General features: G+C 53.0%; 1 pseudogene; it reads right to left on the reverse strand.

Annotated features, from left to right (window-relative positions):
• Positions 1-1,143: 1,143 nt before the first annotated feature.
• LOC133233104 (5.8S ribosomal RNA) lies at positions 1,144-1,296 on the reverse strand (annotated as a pseudogene).
• Positions 1,297-19,790: the final 18,494 nt, after the last annotated feature.

The raw sequence follows: 19,790 nt of genomic DNA on the forward strand, positions 1-19,790 counted from the left end.
TGCCACATGTCCCGCACCCCACCGCGGGGTGGGGATTCAGCGCTGGGCTCTTCCCTGTTCACTCGCCTTTACTGAGGGAATCCTGGTTAGTTTCTTTTCCTCCGCTGACAATTATGCTTAAATTCAACCGGTCGCTACATCTGATCTGAGGTCGAGTCTCAGAGGGCGCCAGGAGGAGAGTCCAAGAAGGGGTCAGAGAGACCCACAGCCGACCACCCCAGGCCCCCTCCCCATGCACACACAGCACCCTACCACCCACCGCCTACCCGTCATCCCTCAGGGATGTGGTGGCGGACAGAGGGAGACACCAAGGAGAGGGCAGGACGGGAGCACAAGCCAGCGATCATGGGACAGATGGGGCGGGGGCGGCAGAGAGGTGGACAGGGTGGGGAAGGGTAGGGGCACGCATGGGCGCCAAAGCCTGAACGGGCAAACGACCCACAGTGCACCCCCTTTACCCACTCCACAGACCTCGCCTTTGCTGTGGAGGCTCCGCGGAGTGAACAGTGGCACGCCCGCAGCCTGCGGGGAGAGCGTGGAGCGGCGGGCAGACGCTGTGGCGTCCCGCGAGTCGCCGCTGGGGCACGTGTCTCGGGGGCTAGAACTCACACGCGGACTGGGTCTCTGGTGCGAGCTGCCTGTCCCGATAAGGTGAGAGCCGCTGGGGGCAGGAAGCGGCCATAAGCCACGGAGGAAAGGCGGGGAAGGCACTGCAGAGCAAGGGGGCCGCCGGGAGCCAGGAAACACCGCCGACAAGGGCAGGATGGCGAACGACAGCAGACTGAAGAAGCGATCCCACCCCGCCACCCCCTCGGGCCCCCTGCTGCGAGATGCAAGACCGTCCCCAACCCCCGATACCCCAGGGGCAACAACACCCAAAGGCCACTTGTGGCGCGAGGAAGCTCTCAAAGGGTAGACCAACCACAGAGGCCTGGCAGTCCTCCAGGGGACTCGGCGCGACCTCACATCCCCTTCTCCCCTGTTGTGGGCAGCATCCCCCAGGCCACAGAGGCAGGGGACACTGTGTCTGCACTTAGGGGGACGGAGGGCCCAGAGGCCCTGCGAGGACAACCCCCAGCCACGGGACCTCCGGGAAGGCGAGCACACAATATGCGCACACTGGAGGAGCAATTGATCGTCAAGTGACACTCAGACAGGTGTGGCCCCAGGAGGAACCTGGGGCTGCAAGTGTGTTTGAAGTGTCCATGGTCAATGTGTCCTGCAATTCAAATTAATTCTTGAAGCTAGCTGCATTCTTCATCAATGCACGAGCCGAGTGATCCACCACTAAAAGTCGTACAAGGTTTTCAAGTGTTTTGTTCCCACAGGAGACCTGCCCTTGCCATGGCACATCCCACCCTCCCTCAATCCCTCCCTGGAGTTGGGCAGGGGTTGCCTCTGGCCAGCCAAGTCAGACAGAAAACAGCAGACCGGAAAGGATGGGAAAGGTTTCACACAATGGACCAGGGTGTGCTCGGACACCCCACAGGAGCCGGGGGGGATTCCAACTCTCCCCCAGGGACGTGAAGTGGGGGCGCGCATGCACCACACACAGTCACAGCCCACACGATGACTGTGGGGTAGCTCTCTCCCAATGGCCACGGCGGCAGTGACCGTGATGCGCCACGCCATCTGGGCACCTCAAGGGATGGCTGAGCCCAGGGGAGACAGGAGGCACCTCCCAACTTCCAGCAGGCCTGACCATCCCGACCCCAAGGCGGATGGGCGACGCCCCCCCAGGGGTCTTTAAACCTCTGCGCTGGGATGCGCTAGGTAACTGGAAAGGAGAGGTGGGCAAGGGGCACAGCATGCCCCACGGGCCATGACTTCAACCACCAACCACTGCATCCCCGCCCACGGCCGCGCACTGGTCTTGGTGCTGCCAGCCCGTGACTCATGGGGCCTTCAACCAATGGGAGCCTCTGTATTCACTGTGCAACATCCAGGTCTCTCCTGCACACCCAGCCTCTTAGAGGAAATCTTGGCTGACACAGGCATCCGTGACATGACTGGGCCTTCCCTGGTATCCTGTGCCAATGAAGGAGCATACCTCACACTCCCAGACTCATCCAGCCTCCAAGACAAGCTCCTGGCGGCCACAGTCATCCCAGACACGCAGGCGCCTTCCACAGGGTCTTCTACTGTCATTGCAGGGGACCACCCAGCACTCCCCTGGACACCCAGCCTCTTAGAGGAAATATTGGCTACCAGAGCCATCCAGGACATGCTCTTGTCTTCCCTGGAAGCAGCTGCAGAGGAAGAAGGAGTTGAAGAAATTCTGGAAGCACCACTCAGTGAGGATGATTACCAGGCCCTCCTTGCCATGTTGCCAGTCTCCCCAGGCCCTCCAGCTTAGACCTAGAGGAAGGAAGGGGCACGTTCTCCCCCGAGCCCCTTTCAGTTCTTCTTTCCTGGGATGCAGAGCCATGAAGCTCGTGGAGGGGGGCGGTTTTGGGTGGGGGTAGGAGAGAATACAGAGGGGATGTCTAACAACAACTTTGGGGACAAACCCGAGAACTGGATCTTTGGAAAGCTGGGCCTCACCACCCCCCCCCCCCCAAGAGGGACACCACACCTGAAGCCTCAAGGAACCCAAGTATTGCAGTGACCAATAGAGTGCCTAAGAGGGGATATGCCATGGACCCAATAAAGAAACCCCCTGCACCACACAGGTTCTTTTGGTCTGGCTCCTCTGTCTTCTGGTCCAATTATTTCAGCAGGCCACACAGGAGAACTCCTTCCCTATGCCAGGGGCAGCAGAGGGAGGGATAGTGGGAGACAGGGGAATGAAAAGGTGGAATATTGGGAGATATAAGGTGGGAGGGGCCCAGTGGATGAAGGGAAAGGGTAGGGGTGAAGGGAGAGAGTGGGGGTGAAGGGAGAGAGTTTGGGAAGGATGAGTGGGAGAGGAAAGGAGGGAGAGAGGGAAGGGAGGGAGGGAGATCTGGGGACAGAGGGAGGGAGAGGGTGGTCGGGGGAGGGGGCTCTGAGTCCACTTTTTGGACTCAGCTTCAAGCCACTGGCAAACCCTGCAGGTATCCCTAAAATGCTGTGTCAGGGACACGTTTCCCTCTGTTTCAAGGTACCTGCTCAGGGCGGGTTTCTCATGGTCAGATCCTCTGAGCCAGCAGTAGGGACCTACCCACACAACTGCTTTCATGACCATACTCCATGCCCATGCGAACACACATGCCCAGTATATCTGCAAAGGCCAATCATCTCCATGTCTCTCTGACCCACAGAGTATAGTGACTGAGCTCACCCTGCCACCAGCATCCCCCCGACACCCGCAGACATACAGATGCTATGTACTTGCAATCCCGTTCCTGAATTTATAGACCCAGTGGTTTCGAAGTACATAGGAACTTATCATGTGAAACCCGTGGTGGGTTTATAAACCTGGGTGGCCAAAGAATACATTGCTAAAGAGGGCCATGGGTGTGCTGTTGTGGTTCGTTCATTTCTTTTCAATTCACTGGGCCCTGTTCACATGGAAAAGAGAAGTGCCTCTCATCCTCCATCCCCCATGTTGCTTCATGCAGCCTTCTTCCTTCTTTGTCTCCTCCTGCCTCCTGATGTCCTCTTTCTTCTCCTCGGCACCCTCCATCTCTTTAAGAAAGAACACACTATTTCCTTGTCCCCTTGTTGGCACAGGTCAAGGCTTCCTTCTGTCCAGAAAGCCCATGATTCCTTCCTTGGCTTAGTGGAAACTCCTTCCTAGCAGTAGGGGGTACACTGTCCCCTTTTGCGGGTATCTCCAGAGCATTTGGGCTGGAGGGTGGGCTGGGGAGGTGTGGGCATCAGGCTTCACATGAAAAAGCCCCAAATGTCATGAGCTGCCATTCAAGACGCTGGCCCTTCAGGTCTCTTGCAGTAGCCTTGAGCTCCAGGCAACTCAAAGCCCTTGGCATGGTAGTCTGGGACTGCTGTAGGGAAAGGACACCAAGAGAACATGGAGGAGTTAGGGAGGGACCAGAGAAATGGAGGAAAGTGAGAAAGCTAGGAGGAAGCACTGGAGAGAGTGTCCAGTGTCTGGGGATGCATTGGAGAAGCCCACAGAGGCAATTGAGGCCAATGGAACTGTGAATATGAAAAGATGGGAAAACCCAGAGCGTTTTGGAAGGCAAGGCAGGCTGGGAAAGGGGGCCTGGGCAGACACTTCAAAGGAACATAGAGGGATTCCCAGGCAATTAGCACTCTGTGCACTGCTGAGGGCCCCTGAGCCCAGGGTTGATCCCACCTACTGATGGGAGTGCCACAAGCCAAAGCCCAAAATGCCCTGCCCAGCTCAATGCAGGCCTTGGGGGTCTGTGATACGGTCAGGGCCCGTGAAAGCCCACTCACTCCATGGGATTCTGTCCATGGTCTGTGCTGGGAAAGAGGCCAGGGGTGTACCCTCCATCTACGCACCCACCTCTATTTACATAAATTGGGGCGGAGTTGCCTCAAGCTCTCCAAAGTCCTGGGCTGCTAGGTCCTGGCCCACTAGGCCAGCAGTCTGCAGCATCTGTGTGGCTCTCCCACCATGGCTTCGTCCGGCTACTCCAGCACCTCCACCGGTACATTTGCCCTCGGTCCCTGGGATTGGATCATGTCTCAGGGGATTTGTGGATCTTGAGGCCAAGGGTTCACCACAAACTTCTCAACCCACCACCAAGAATGGCAGGGACCAATAGGCTGGGCCCATGTTTCCCAGGCATCATGTGTGCCCAAAGAGGCATCATTTGTTCGTTTTGCTCCTTTGGCACATACATGGCTTCTCCTTTCTCTTTTCTGTGATGATGGTGTTGGTTGAGGGGGAAGCAGTATGGGGGACTGGTATGGGGCTATTTATCCTCATCTTCCTGTGGAAATGGGAGTCGGGGAGCTCTGTGGCTTTGCCTCCTTCAGTGGCTTTATCTCCACATTGGCCTAGTGTCTTCTGCCTTCCATCAGGCATTCCTGGTTGGGATTCACTTCGGATTTCTTTCCTTTCCTTTCCTTTTTCACCAGTGATGGCAAATATGTCCAGTACTCATGTTAGCCCCGAGAAGCAAGATTTCCTCCCATTGGTACTGTGATAGAGGGAAATCTGGGAGAAGCCCCATCAAGACGTTTCCCAGGCATCTCCCCAGACTGGTGGAAAAAGGCGGGAGAGTGTGTTGTGATCTTCGGTGGGTGAGATTTCTTGCCGCCTTTGTTCGACGCTGGGTTTGGTTTCCTTTCTGCTTGCTCATGTTTCTTGGATTCCTGCGTCAGTGCAGGTGGGGGTGGGGGTGGAGTGGGGGTGCAGTGAGGGATTTCCCCACTGCCCTTGCCTCTCAGCCTGGCTGTCAGGGTGTAGCCAAGTGACTTCCAAATGTACACCTGTCCCCATGCTCCCAGCTTTGCTCAGGCACAGGGGCAACTCCCCTGGGTGGGGAGCATGCTTGGGCTCCTCCATCGAGTCCTCCCCCAGGTGCACTGAGACTTCCCTTTCTTCTCTTCCACAGGCCCCATCACCACAGCATCTTGAAGGAGGAGGCCTGTTCTGAAGCTAAGCCAGATGGACGCCTTGCAAGTGCTCTTTCAAAGAAACCCTACCCTGGGATAGCGACCAGAGAACGACTGGCCCAAGAGCTTGGAATTGCCGAAAGCAGAATTCAGGTAGGACCCTGTCTCTCCAGCCATTCTGCCTTTCAGGCTCTCCATGCTGATCCAAGTCAGCTGAAAGCATCTGGCGGCCTTTCTCCTGAGAAGGAATTCTCTCTGTCCCTAGGTCTATTTTCAAAACCAAAGAACAAGATGGTTAAAGCAGAGCTGATCACCGTCTGAATATGTGCACCAAGATGGGGAAGGGGGGCCAACGACCACACCCACACCACCATCAGCACCTCCTCGACCTCAGTCTTCCTCTCAAAGTAATTTAGCCAATGTTCTCCAAAAGCAAGTCCCCAGAGGGATGTTCTGAACCCTCCCCCTCTTGCCAGAGAATTCTCTCTGCTGGTGGATGAGCACAGGAGGCCCAGAAACACCACGTGGGAGAGGAAACAGGGCCATCTGGTGGCTGCAACCATCAGTGTCCCAGATTGGGGCAAGACGCCCCCAGTCAGCATGGGCGGGCAGCACTATTCCCCCTTTGAACTCCCTCCCCAGCCCTCATCGGGAACTTTAGCCTCTGGCTGCCCAGGCAAACTTGGCAGAGGAGCATACTTCAGGGCACTCTATGGCAACATTGGAGGCGTAAAGAGACACACAGGGACATGCATGTGTGTGGAGTGTGCATGTGTGTGTGTGTGTGTGTGCACGCACACATTCATGATGGATCCAGGCACGTGATCCATCTGTGTGTGTATGCCTTAGAGCCCAGTCCTGGCTGCAGAGCCACCTGTAGTGATTCAGGTGTGTAGGATTCTTCATCCCCTGTACACTGTCTAGGTTATCTGTGCTGTGAACGTTCCATGGACCTTAACGTCCTCTCCTCTCGGTGTGTTCTTTCTTTGGTAGAAGACTCAGCCAGAGAGGCCCGGAGGAAGAGGACCATCATCTCTCCAAGAACAAAGATCTTTGTGCAAGCCTTCATGAGGGTTCACTTCCCGGCGATTGCCGCCAGGGAAGAACTGGCTCATCAGACGGGAATCCCAGAACCTCGAATCCAGGTAAGTTCTCCAGCCAGCGCATGGGCCCAGGACATGACCCTGGAGAAAGGAGAGTTCAGCCCTGCCAAGCGTTTGGAGCTGGATACACGTAGGCTTGGGCTGGAGCTAGGGCTTGGGCTTGGGGGTAGGGGGCTGAAAGTCAGTGAGCTGAGTGGTGGGTTTTGCTGTGCTTGTGGCCGTTCAGGCACCCCTCATTTCCCGGGTCCAAGGGATACATTTTCAGAAAATGGCCCTGCAGAAGTCGCCCTGGGCCTGACAGACCAGAGACCGGGCAGCCAGGTGGGCTGTCAAATGGGCACCGTGCATGTGCCAGCACGGTGATCTGGATAGTCATGACTTCTGATGTGCCTGTCTGCCTTTTGCTCCCCTAGATATGGTTTCAAAACCGAAGAGCTCGGCACCCCCAGCAGAGCCCAAGTGGGCCCAGAAATGGCTGGGTCCAAAGGCTAGGTGGCACATTGGCCATGACTACTCCTGCTCCAGAGGACTGAAGGGCCCCATCTGCTGTCCAGAGCACCTCTCCTCCCCTTCGCCCCTCTCAGCCATAGAAGAGCATGCCTCCCTTGGCTGTAGCTGCTTCTTTTGGGGCCCCCACCTTCTGCATCCCCGGGACTTCCTCTGGTGTCTGTGTGGGTCAGCCTTTGATGATCTTCCTGGTCTCGCCCAGCCTAGTGGCTCTCTAGCCAAGTGGGAAGGCACCACCTTCTCCCTAGTTTGCAGTTCCCTGGCCCCCGTGCTCCCCTGCTGGCACTGCCCCTTGGCAATGTGGGCAAGGGGCCATCCTGCCGCCTGTACAGCTGGAGACACACGTCCCGCGGTGGCCGGAGTCACCCTATGGTGAAGGCATGGCCCCTCTGCTATAGCCATAGCCCCAAAGCCTCAGCCTTCCAAGCTTGAAAAGCTCTTGGTGGCCACGGGCATCCTGGACACGCAGGCCCCTTCCCCAGGGTCTGCTGCCAATGCAGGAGTGCACCCTGCTCTCCCAGGCACACCAAGTTTCCTAGAAGAGCTTTCGACATACACGGGCATCCCACATACTTTTGGACCTTCCACGTGGGCCTCTGTAGTTGCAGTGCAACAGCCAACTCTCTCCTGCACACCCAGCCTCTTAGAGGAAATCTTGGCTGCTAAGGGCATCTCTGACATGCCTGGGCCTTCCATGGGTCCCTCTGCCAACGAATGCGCACCTCTTGCCATCCCAGTCTCACCCAGCCTCCAAGACATGCTCCTGGCTTCCACGTGCATCCTAGGCTCACGGGGTCCTTCCCCGAGGTCCTGTACTGCGGTCTCAGGGGAACACCAAGCTCTCCCCAGGTCACCCAGCCTCCTAGAGGAAATCTTGGCTGAAACGGGCATCCAGGACATGCCCTGGGCTTCCCTGAGGGCCACTGTGGAGGAAGAAGGAGTTGAAGCAATCCTGGAAACACCACTCAGTGAGGATGATTACCAGGCCCTCCTCGACATGCTGCCAGGCTCCACAGGTTCTCTGGCTTAGAGGGAGAGGAAGGAAGGGGCACCTTCTCCTCCGAGCCCCTTTCAGTTCTCCTTTCCTGGGGTACCGAGCCATGGAGATCTGGGAAGGGGGCGGTTTTGGGTTGTGAGAGGAGAGAATACAGACGGGATGTTTACCAACAACTTTGGGAACAAATCCGAGAGCTGGACCTTTGGGAAGCTGCCCCCCCAAGAGGGACACCCCACTTGAAGCCTCAAGGAACCCAAGTATTGCAGTGACCAATAGGGTGCCTAAGAGGGGATATGCCATGGACCTAATAAAGAAACCCTGTGACCTGCACAGTTTCTTTTGGTCTGGCTCTCCTGTCTTCTGATCCCATCTTTCCAGTTCACACAGAGAACTCCTTCCCTATGCCAGGGGCATAGGGAGAGAGTGGGGCTGAAGGGAGACAGTTGGGGAATGCTGAATGGGAGATGAAGGGGGGAAGAGATGGAAGGGGGGCAGGGAGAATTGGCGACCCAGGGAGGGAAAGGGGGGTCAGTGGAGTGGGGGGGAAGCCCGCGTCTGGGACTCATTTTCAAGCCACCAGCAAACCTGCAGTTATCCCAACATACTCCATCAGGAGCAGGCTTCCCTTGGTTTCTGGGTGCCTGCTCTGGGAAGTTTCCCGAGGTCAGATCCTCTGAGCAAGCAATAGGGACCTACCCACACAACCGATTTCATGACCAGACTCCATATGAACACACATGGCTGATATATCTGCAAAGGCCAATCATCTCCATGTGTCTCTCTGACCCTCAGAGTGCAGTGACTGAGCTCACCCTACCACGAGCCTCCCCCCATCACCCGCAGACATACAGATACGATTTACTTGCAAACCCGTTCCTGACTTCATAGACCCAATGGTTTTGAAGTACATACAAACCCCTGACTGTTCTCATGTGAACCCCGTGGTTGGGTTTAGAAACGTCAGTGGCCAAAGAATACACTGCTAATTATGGCTATGGGTGTGGTGTTGTGGTTCCTTCAAGCCACGCTCCCTCTCTACCCCCTCCTCAGGATAGAGCCAGGGCAAAAGGTCTATTCCCGGCTCCACTTTGCGGGCAAGCACATGCACCCACACCCACACGCACACATGTACACTGTCCTGTCTGACACATTGCAACTCCGTGGACTAGTTCTAGAGGCCAGATGGTATTTTTTCCCTTTTGCAGCAGATCTTCCCAATGCAGGAATCAAACCGGTGCCCTGCATTGCAGGCGGATCCTTTACAACTGAGCTATAAGGGAAGACCTGAGCACCGGCAAGCCAAGTTCAAGGCCATGCCACCAGGAGAGGAAAGGCTAGCTGATCTCCAGGTCATCCGCCAGCCACCCCTCAGTGCCCCCACATCCCAGCCAATGGAGCGTCCTGACAAGAATGAGGTGTACATCAGAGGAAGGAGCCTCAGTGAAGGCACAGTCTTCCGGGGACTGGCTTCTTTCCCTTGGAATCTGTGTCCTCCTCCACCACATCCTCCCCTGGTAGCAGTTCTCTGTGCCAAGTGCTCTCCTGCTGTCATGGCCCCTTGGCAGCCTGGGCCAGGGGCCATCCTGCCGCCTGCACAGCCTGAGACACACATCCCGCAGTGGCCCAAGTGACCCTATGGTGAACACACGGCACCTCTGCTAGAGCCACAGCCCCAGACCTCCAACCTTCCAAACTCGACAAGCCTCCTAGTTGAGCTCTTGGCAGCCACAGGCTTCCCAGACACACAGGCACCTTTCCTGGGGGCCACTGCAGATATGTAAGAGTGCACCCTGTTCTCCCAGGCACACCCAGCTTCCTAGACTAGCTCTTGGCACCACTGGGCATCCTGGACACAATGGGGCCTTCCCTGGGGCCCTCTGCAGAGGCACGAGCACACCCAGCCCTCTTCGACTCACCCAGCCTCCAAGACGAGATCCCAGCTGCCACGTGCATCCTGGGCTCGCTGGGTCCTTCCCTGGGTTCCTCTACTGTCATTGCAGGGGATCATCCAGCCCTTCCTAGAGGAAATCATGGCTGCCAAGGCCATCAAAGACATACCCTGGTCTTACCCGGGGACCGCTGTGGAGGAAGAAGGAGTTGAGGCATTCCTAGAAGCACCCCTCAGTGAGAATGATCACCAGGTCCTCCTCGACATGCTGCCAGCTCCCCAGGCCCTCGGGTTCAGAGGGAGAGGAAGGAACTGGCACCTTCTCCCTCAAGCCACTTTCAGGTCTCCTTTCCTGAGATGTGGAGACATGGAGCTCGGGTAGGGGGGCGATTTTGGTTGGGGGGAGGAGAGAATACAGTTGGGATACCTACCAATAACTTTGGGGACAAACACAAGAGCTGGAACTTTGGGTAGCATGCCCCCCCCCAAGAGGGTGAGGAGGAAATAGGGAGTCATCTGAAAAGGAATTCAGAATAATGATAATAAAAATGATCCAAAATGATCCAAAATCTTGAAAACAAAATGGAGTTACAGATAAATAGCGTGGAAACAAAGATTGAGAAGATGAAAGAAATGTTTAACAATGATATAGAAGAAATAAGAAAGAGTCAATATATAATGAATAATGCAATAAATGCAATCAAAAACACTCTGGAGGGAACCAACAGTAGAATAACGGAGGCAGAGGATAGGATAAGAGAGGTATAAGATAGAATGGTGGAAATAAATGAAGCAGAAAGGAAAAAAGAAAAAAGAATTAAAAGAAATGAGGGCAACCTCAGGGGCGTCTAGGACAATGTCAAACACACCAACATTCGAGCCATAGGATTTCTAGAAGAAGAAGAAAAATGAAAGGCCATGAGAAAATACTTGAGGAGATAATAGTTGAAAATTTCCCTAAAATGGGAAAGGAAATAGTCACCCAAGTTCAAGAAACCCAGAGCATCCCAAATAGGATAAACACAAGGCAAAACACCACAAGACACATAATAATCAAAATAACAAAGATAAAATACAAAGAACAAATATAAAAAGCACCAAGGGAAAAACAACAAATAGCACATGAGGGGATTCCCATAAATATAACAGCTGATGTTACAATAGAAACTCATCTGGCTGGAAGGGATTGGCAGGACATATTTAAAGTGATCCCCTCACAACATGATGGCACTTCTGACTCCCCTGCTGCACCCCTAGAAAAAGCCAAGGTCCTCGATGGAACATGACAGGAGGCATGACATCCCTTTTACACCTCGAGAGAAAAGCAGAGTACCATACCTCAAAATTAGACAAGGCTTGACTCCCTTGTTTAAACTCCACAAGAACACCGAGTTGCCTGTCGAAACTGGACAGGGCCACCGAGTATTCCCACTCAGTTCAAGATGATTCTCTATTCCCCAGCAGTGACTGGAGAGTAATTTCAATGTGCCCCCACAAGTTGAAAGGAGGCCTGATTTCCCATAGGCCACAGGAAAGGTGCCCTGAGGTCCCCGACGCAGCTCGAAAGAAACCCAAATTTCCCGCTGCACCTTGAACAACCCCACGGGCTACCGCTCCCCCCCACCACCACCATGCGAGATGAGGCCCGATTCCCTTGCAGTGCCTCGAGAGCAAACCCACGAACCCCTCGCAACTCACAAGGAGACTTGACTTATCTGAGGCAAGACAAGAGGTTCCCAGAGGCCCCATCGCAACTCGAAAGGAATCCAAAGCTTCATGCCACAACTCGAGAAACACTACAAACTTACCCCCTCATTTCAAGATGAGGCCCCATTTGCCTGCAGTGACTCGAGACCATTCCAGCGCTTCCCCTCACAACTCCGAAGGAGCACTGATTTCCCTGAAGCAACACGAGAGGTTCCCTGAAGTCCCCACCACAAGTCAAGAAGAACCCCAAGCTTCCTGCTGCAACTCGAGAAAACCACGGCATTCCCCACTCAAAGGGAGATGAGGCCCATTTCCTCTAAAGCACCTCGAGTGCAATCCTGAGTGCCCTCTCAAAACTCGAACGAAGGCTTGACTCACTTTATGCAACTTAAGAGGTCCCCAGAGATACGTGATGTAGTTTGAGAGGAACCATGAGTTTCCGACAACTCGAAAAGGGCTCCGTGTTCCTCAACTCATTTCGAGGAGACAAGGGAAGCCTCTCTTTCAAATTTATCCTCACACCTCAAGAGGAGTCGTCTCACCTACTGAATCTTGAGAGGAACCCCACAGTTCCTGGCAAATTTGAAAGGACACCAAGTATGCATCAACTTCAGATAAGGCCAGATTGCCATGCAGCATATCGAGTGGAATCCTAAATACTATGTCAGAATACAAAGGAGGTCTAACTCTCTTATTGTACTTCACCAAAAAACATGTTTCCCACCTGAACGCGACAGGATTCCTGACACCCAGTATACAACTCAAGAGGAAACCAGAGTTCCATGCCTCAGAACGAGACGAGGCCTCACTTCGAAGTGGAAACTCAATAGGAAACCTGAGTTTCTTGCAGCAAAAAAGTAGGAACCCAGAGTTTGCCTCCTTATCTAGAGATGAAGCCCATTTCAGCTGTAGCAACTTGAGAGGAATGCCCAGGGGACCCTCGCAGCTTCGAGGGAGGCCTGATTTTACGGAGGCAACATGAGAAGTTCCATGAGTTTACCATCCCAACTCAAGAGGAACCCAAAGCTTCCCGCTGATACTTGAAAACAAAAACAACATGAGATTCACCCCTCAAAGAGACATCAGGCCCGTTTCCTCTGCAGCTACTTGAGAGCAAGCACGAATTTCCTCTCAAAGTCTAAAGGAGGCTTGACTCCCTTTATGCAATGCAACAGGTTCTCTGAAATGCCCTTCACAAGTCGGGGGGAAACCCGAGTGTCCCACCACAAGTCGAGAAGAAACACATGTTCCCGACCTCATCTCGAGATGAGGGCCGATTATCCTGCTTTGATGCGAGAGGAATTCCGATTTGGCCCTCTCACTTCAAGAGGAGGCCGGTCTACCTCTTGAAACTCGAGAAGCCCATTGTTCCTGCAGTCGGAACTCAGAAAGGACACCGAGATCCTCCTCAACTTGAGCTAAGGCCTGATATCCCTGTGCTGACTCGTATGAAACACCGAGTATCCCCTCACAACACGAAGGGAGGTTTGACTCCCCTGTTGCATCTCTAGAAAAGGCCAAATTCCCTGCCTCAACTCAACAGGGGACCTGAGACACCTTTTGCACCTCGAGAGGCAAGTGGACTTCCATGCCCCAAAAGGAGATGAGGCCTAAATCCCCTGTAGAAAGTCTCTAAGAGCCCCGAGATCCCTATTGCAACTGGAGAGGAAGCTGAGATTACTGGCTCAACTCAAGGTGAATCCCAATTCCCCTGCAGTGACTCCAGAGGAATCCCAGCGTGCCTCTTGAACCAAATAGAGAGGAACTCAAAGCTTCACACCACAACTAGAGAAACACCACGAGTTTCCCCCATCAATGCAAGATGAGACCCCGTTCCCCTGCAGTGACTCCATGCAATCCCGCATTCCCCCTAGCAACTCTAAAGGAGACTTCACTTCCCTGAGGCAACAGGATACGCTTCCTGAGTCCCCTGCCACAACTGGAGTGGCACCCCAAGCTTCCAGACACAACTGGAGAAAAACCACGAGATTCCTCCATCAACACAAGAGAAGGCCCTTTCCCCTGCATCATTTCGAGAGCAATCCTAAGTACTCTCTTGAAACTGGGAAGCAGGATTGAATCTCTTTATACAACACAGAGGTTCCCCGAGATACCCATCACAACACGAGTGGAAGCCCAAGGTCTCACCACAACTCAAAAATAGCCTCTTGTTCCTCATTTCATCTGGACATAAGGGCGGACCCCCCTCTTTTGACTTGAGAGGAATCCCGACTTTTCCCTCGAACCTCAAAAGGAGGCCTGTCTCACCCATTATAACTTGATAGGTACCCCACGGTTCCTGCTGAAAGAGGAAAGGACACTGAGTTCCACCTCAACTCGAGATAAGGCCTGATTCCTCTACAGCGACTCAAGAGAAATCCCAAGGTTCCCCTCGATATGTGCAAGGAGGCCTGACTTCCACGAGGCAACAAAACAGGTTCCTGAAGTCGCCGTCACAAGTCAAGAGGAACTTCTATTTACCCGCCACAACGCGAGAATAGCCCCGTGTTCCCCACTGCATCTCAAAATAAGGGCTGACTCCCCTGCTTCGACTCGACAGGAATCCTGTCTCACCTTTTGAAACTCGAGAAGTACTCTGCATTTCTTGCCGAAAGATGAAAGGACACTGAGTTCTGAATAACTCGAGTAAAGACATGGTTCCCCTGCACTGACTTGAACGGAACCTGAGGATCCCCTCACAACATGAACGGAGGTCTAACTCCACAGTTGCATCTCTAGAAAAGGCCCGACTTCCCTACCTCAACTCGACAAGAGACCTGACACCCCTTTTAATACTCAAGAAGAAAGCGTAGTTACATGCCTCAAAATGAGACGAGACCTAATTCCCCTAAAACTCTACAGGAACCCCAAGATTCATGTCACAACTGGCAAGGGACCTGAGTTTCCCGCCTTAACTTAAGATGTGGCCCTATTCCCCTACAGCAACTCAAGAGGAATCACGACAAGACTCTCAAAACTTGAAGGAGACATGACTTTTCTGAGCAAAATGAGATGTTCCATGAATTTCCAAACGCACCTGGAGAGGACCCAAAGCTTCCCACCGCAACTGGAGAAAAACCACGAAATTCCCCTTCAAGGTGGGATGAGACCCTTTCCCCTGCAGCACCTCGAGAGCAATCCCAAGTTCCCACTTTAAAATCGAACTGAGGGTGTGCTTTCTTTATGCAGCTCAAGAGGTTCCCCAAGATACCCGTCACACTTCAAGTGGAATCCTGAATTTTCAACCAGAACTCAAGAAGAGCCCCATTTTCCCCAATAAATCTCGAAATGAGGGCTGATTCCCCTGCTACGATTTGAGAGGAATCCGACCCTTTCCATACACCTCAAGAGGAGGCCTGTCTCACCTACTGAAACTCCTGAGGAACCACGTGGTTCCTGCTGCAAGATGATACGACACTGAATTCCCCCTCAACCCGAGGAAAGGCATGATTCCCTTGCACCGACTCAAATGGAACACCGAGTATCCTCTCACAACACGAAGGGAGGTCTGACTCCCCTGTTTCATCTCTAGAAAAAGCCCATGTTCCCCTTTTCAACTCGACAGGTGGCCTGACAACCCTTATACAAGTCGAGAAGAAAATTGAGTTCCATGCCTCTAAATGAGATGAGGCCTGACTCCCCTGTTGAAACTAGATAGGAACCCCGAGATCCCTGTTGCAACAGGAGAGAAGCCCTGAGTTACCCGCTTCATTTCAAGATGAGATCCTATTCACTGGCAGCGACTCGAGAGGAATTTCCTGGTGCCCCTCTCAACTTGAAAGATGGCCTGATTCCCCACAGGCAACATGAATGGTTCCCTGAGGTTCCTGAGGCAACCTGAGAGGAATGCAAACTTCCTGCTGCAACTCAAAAAACACCATGAGATTTCCACCTCAGTGGGAGATGAGTCCTGATTTCCCTGCAGTGCCTCAACAGCAGTCCTCTGCTCCCATTTGCAACTTGAAAGGAGACTTGACTTCCATGAGGCAACATGAGAGGTTCCCTGAGGTCCCTGTTGCAACTGCTGAGAAACCCAAAGCTTAATGCTGCAACTCGAGAAACACCTCGAAATTACCCCTTAATGTGAGATGAGGCCCCATTCCCCTGCAGTGACTCAAGAGCAATCCTGCGCTCCCCCTCATAACTCAAAAGGAGACATGACTTCCCTGAGGCAATACGAGAGGTTCCCAGAGGTCCCTGTTGCAACTCGAGAGGAACCCCAAGCTTCAGGCCGCAACTCGAGAAAAGTCATGAGATAGAGCCGTAAGCGGGAGATGAAGATCTTTTGCCCTGCAGCCCCTTAAGAACAATCCCAAGTGTCTTCTCCAAACTCAAAAGGAAGCTTGACTCCCTTTATGGTTCCCCAAGATACACATCATAACTCGAGAGAAACCCTGAATTCCCGCCACTTCTCAAGAAGAGCCCTGTGTTCCCCACCTCTACTCGAGATGAGGGCCGATTCTCCTACTTCATCTCAAGAGGTATCCCGATTTTCCCCTTGCACATCAAGAGGTTACCTTTCTCACCTATTGAAACACGAGAGGAACCCCGAGGTTCCTGCTGCAAATCAAAAGGACACTGAGTCTCCCTTCAACAGGAGATAAAGGCTGATTCTCCCACATCAATGTGAATGGAACCCTGAGTATCCCCTCACAACACGAAGGGAGGTCTGACATACTTGTTGCACCTCTAAAAAAGGCCTAGTTCCCTGCCTCATTTGGACAGGAGACCTGACACCCCTTTTACAACTCGAGAGCAAAGTGGAGTTCCATGCATCAACACGAGCCAAGGCCTGACTCCCAGTTACTCTATAGGAACCCTGAGATCCGTGTCGCAAATGGAGGGGAATCCTGAGTTTCCTGCCTCAACTCGACATGAGGCCCTATTCCCCTGTAGCGACTGGAGAGCAATCCTGCGCTTCCTTTCACAACTCAAAAGGAGAGTTGACTTCCCTGAGGCAAGAAGAGAGGCTACCTGAGGTCCTGGTCACAACTCGAAAGGAACCCCACACTTCCCGTTGCAACTCGAGAAAAACCACAAGATTCCCCCCTCAATGCGAGATAAGGCCCTTTTCCCTTCAGTGCCTTGGGAGCTATCCAGAGTTCTCTCTCGAAACTCAAAAGGAAGCTTGATTCCCTTTATGTAACTCAAGAGGTTCCCCAAAATAACCGTTGCTGCTTGAGGAGAACCCCGAATTTCCCACCACAACTCGAGAAGAGCCCCGAGTTCCCCACCTCATCTTGAGATGAGGGCCTCTTCCCCTGCTTTGACTCGAGAGGAATCCAGACATTCCCCTCGAACATCAAGAGGAGGCCTGTCTCACCTATTGAACTCGAGAGGAACCCCACGTTTCCTGCCACAAGTCAAAAGGACAGCAAGTTCTCACTCAACTGGAGATAACGCCTGATTCCCCTGCACCAACTCAAATGGAGCAACGAGTATTCCTTCTCAACTCGAAGGGAGGTCTACACCTCTGTTGCACCACTAAAAAAGACCCAGCTCCCCACCTCAACTTGACAGGAGGCCTGATACCCCTTTTACAACTTGAGAGGAAAGCCGAGTCCCATGCTTCAGCAGGAGCCAAGGCCTGATTCCCCTGTTGAAACTCATTAGGAACCCTGAGTTCCCTCTTGCAACTGGGCAGGAACCCTGAGTTTCCCGCCTGAATGCAAGATGAGGCCATATTTCCCTGCAGTGACTCGAATGGAACAAGTAACCCCTCACTACATGAACGGAGTCTGACTCCCCTGTAGTATCTCCAACAAAGCCTAATTTCCCCGCCTCAACTTAACAGGAGGCCTGACACCCCTTTTACAACTGGGTGGAAAGCAGAGATCCATGCCTTAGAATGAGACGAGTCCTGACTCCCCTGTTGAAACTCCATAGGAATCTTGAGATCACTGGCGTAACTGGAGAGGAGGACTGAATTTCCAGCCTCAACTCATATTCCCCTGAAGCGACTTGAGAGGAATCCAGAGGTTCCCCTCACAACTTGATAGTAGGCCTGACTTCCCTGAAGCAACACAAAAGTTTCCTTAAGGTACTCCTGGAAACTTGAGAGGAACCCAAAACTTCCTGCTGCAACTCGAGAAACAACACCAGATTCCTCTCTCAATGTGAGATGAGGCTGGATTCCCCTGCAGTGTCTAAAGAGGCATTCCACACTTACCTTCGAAACTTGAAAGGGGACTTGACTTCAGAGGAACCCTGAGTTTCCCACCACAACTCGAGAAGAACCCCATGTTCCCTACCTCATCTCGAGATGAGGGCCGATTCTCCTGCTTCGACTTCAGAGGAATCCCGATTTTCCCGTCAAACCTCAAGAGGAGGTCTGTCTCACCTATTGAAACTCGAGAGAAAGCCCTCAGTTCCTGCCACAAGTCAAAAGGACACTGAGTCCCCCCTCAACTCGAGATAAGGCCTGATTCCCGTGAACCGACTTGAATGAAACCCTGAGTATCCACTCACAACCTGAAGGGAGTTCTGATAACCCTGCTTCACCTCTATAAAAAGCCTAGGTTCCCTATCTCAACTCGACAGAGGCATAGCACCCCTTTACAACTCTAGAGGAAAGCGGAGTTCCATGCCTCAAAATAAGATGAGACCTGACTCCCCTTTTGAAACTCGATAGGAACTCTGAGACCCCATTGCAACTGGAAAGGAACACTGAATTTCCCGCCTCAACTCGACATGAAGTCCTATTTTCCTGCAGCGACTCGAGAGGAATCCCAACGTGCCCCTCACAACTCGAAAGGCCTGACTTCCCTGAGGCAACATAAGAGGTTCCCTGAGGTCCCCGTCGAAACTCGAGTGGGACCCAAAGCTTCCAGCCTCAACTCAAGAAACACCAGGAGATTCTCCCCTCAGTTCGAGGTGAAGCCCTATTCCCCTGAAGCTACTCAAGAAGAATCCTGAGGTGCCTCTCGCAACTCGAAAGGAACCATGACATTCCTGAGGTACCATGAGAGGTTCCCTGAGTTTCCCATCACAAGTCAAGAGGAACCTAATCCTTCCCGCCATTACTGGAGAAACATCACTAGATTCTCCCCTCAACCCGAGATAAGGCCCTGTTCCCCTGCATCGCCTTGAGACAATCCCGAGTTCCCTCTGAAAACTCGAAAGCAGGGCTTGACTCCCTTTATGCAACTCAAGAGGATTCCCGAAACACCCATCGCCACTTGAAAGGAACCCCGAGTCAAGAAAAGCCCTATGTTCTCCACCTCATCTAAAGATGAGGGCCATTAACCTGCTGAGACTTGAATGGAATGACTTTTTCCTCAGACCTCAAGAGGAGGGCTATCTCACCTATTGAAATTGAGAGGAACTCTGCGGTTCCTGCTGCAATTCAAAAGGACACCGAGTTTTCCCTCAACTCGAGATGAGGGCTGATTCGCATGCACCGACATGAATGGAACCCTGAGTATCTCCCCACACCACGAAGGGAGGTGTGACCCCCTTGTTGCATCTCTAGGTAAAGCCCAAGATCCCCACCTGAACTCGGCAGGAGGTCAGACACCCATATTACAACTGGAGACAAAGTGGATTTCCATGCCTCAACAACAGCCAAGGCCTGACTCCCCTGTTGTAACTCGATAAGAACCCAGAGATCCCTGGAACAACTGGAGAGGTGCCCTGAGGTTCTTGCCTCAAATCGACATGAGCCTGATTCCCCTGAAGTGACTTGAGATAAATCCCATCACGCCTCTCTCAAATTGAAAGGAGGCTTGACTTCCCTGAGGCAACATGAGAGGTTCCCTGAGGTAGCGGTCACAACTTGAGACAAATCCAAACCTTCCCACTGCAACTCAAGAAACACCACGAGATTCCCTCGTCAATTCAAGATGAGGCTCGATTCCCCTGCAATGACTTGAGAGTAATTCTGTGCTGCCCTCGCAACTCAAAAGGAGACTTGGCTCCACTGAGGTAACATGAGAGGCTCCCTGAGTCCCTGTTGCAACTCAAGAGGAACCCCAAGATTCCTGCCAGCTGGAGAAAAACCACGAGATTCACTCCTCAATGTGATGAAGCCCTTTTCCCCTCCAGCGGCTGGAGAGCAATCCTGAGTTCCCACTCAAAAATCGAAAGGAGGCTGGACTCCCTTTATTCAACCCAAGAG

Source organism: Bos javanicus, chromosome 19 (genome assembly GCF_032452875.1).
Source record: "Bos javanicus breed banteng chromosome 19, ARS-OSU_banteng_1.0, whole genome shotgun sequence".
Lineage (NCBI taxonomy): Eukaryota > Metazoa > Chordata > Mammalia > Artiodactyla > Bovidae > Bos > Bos javanicus.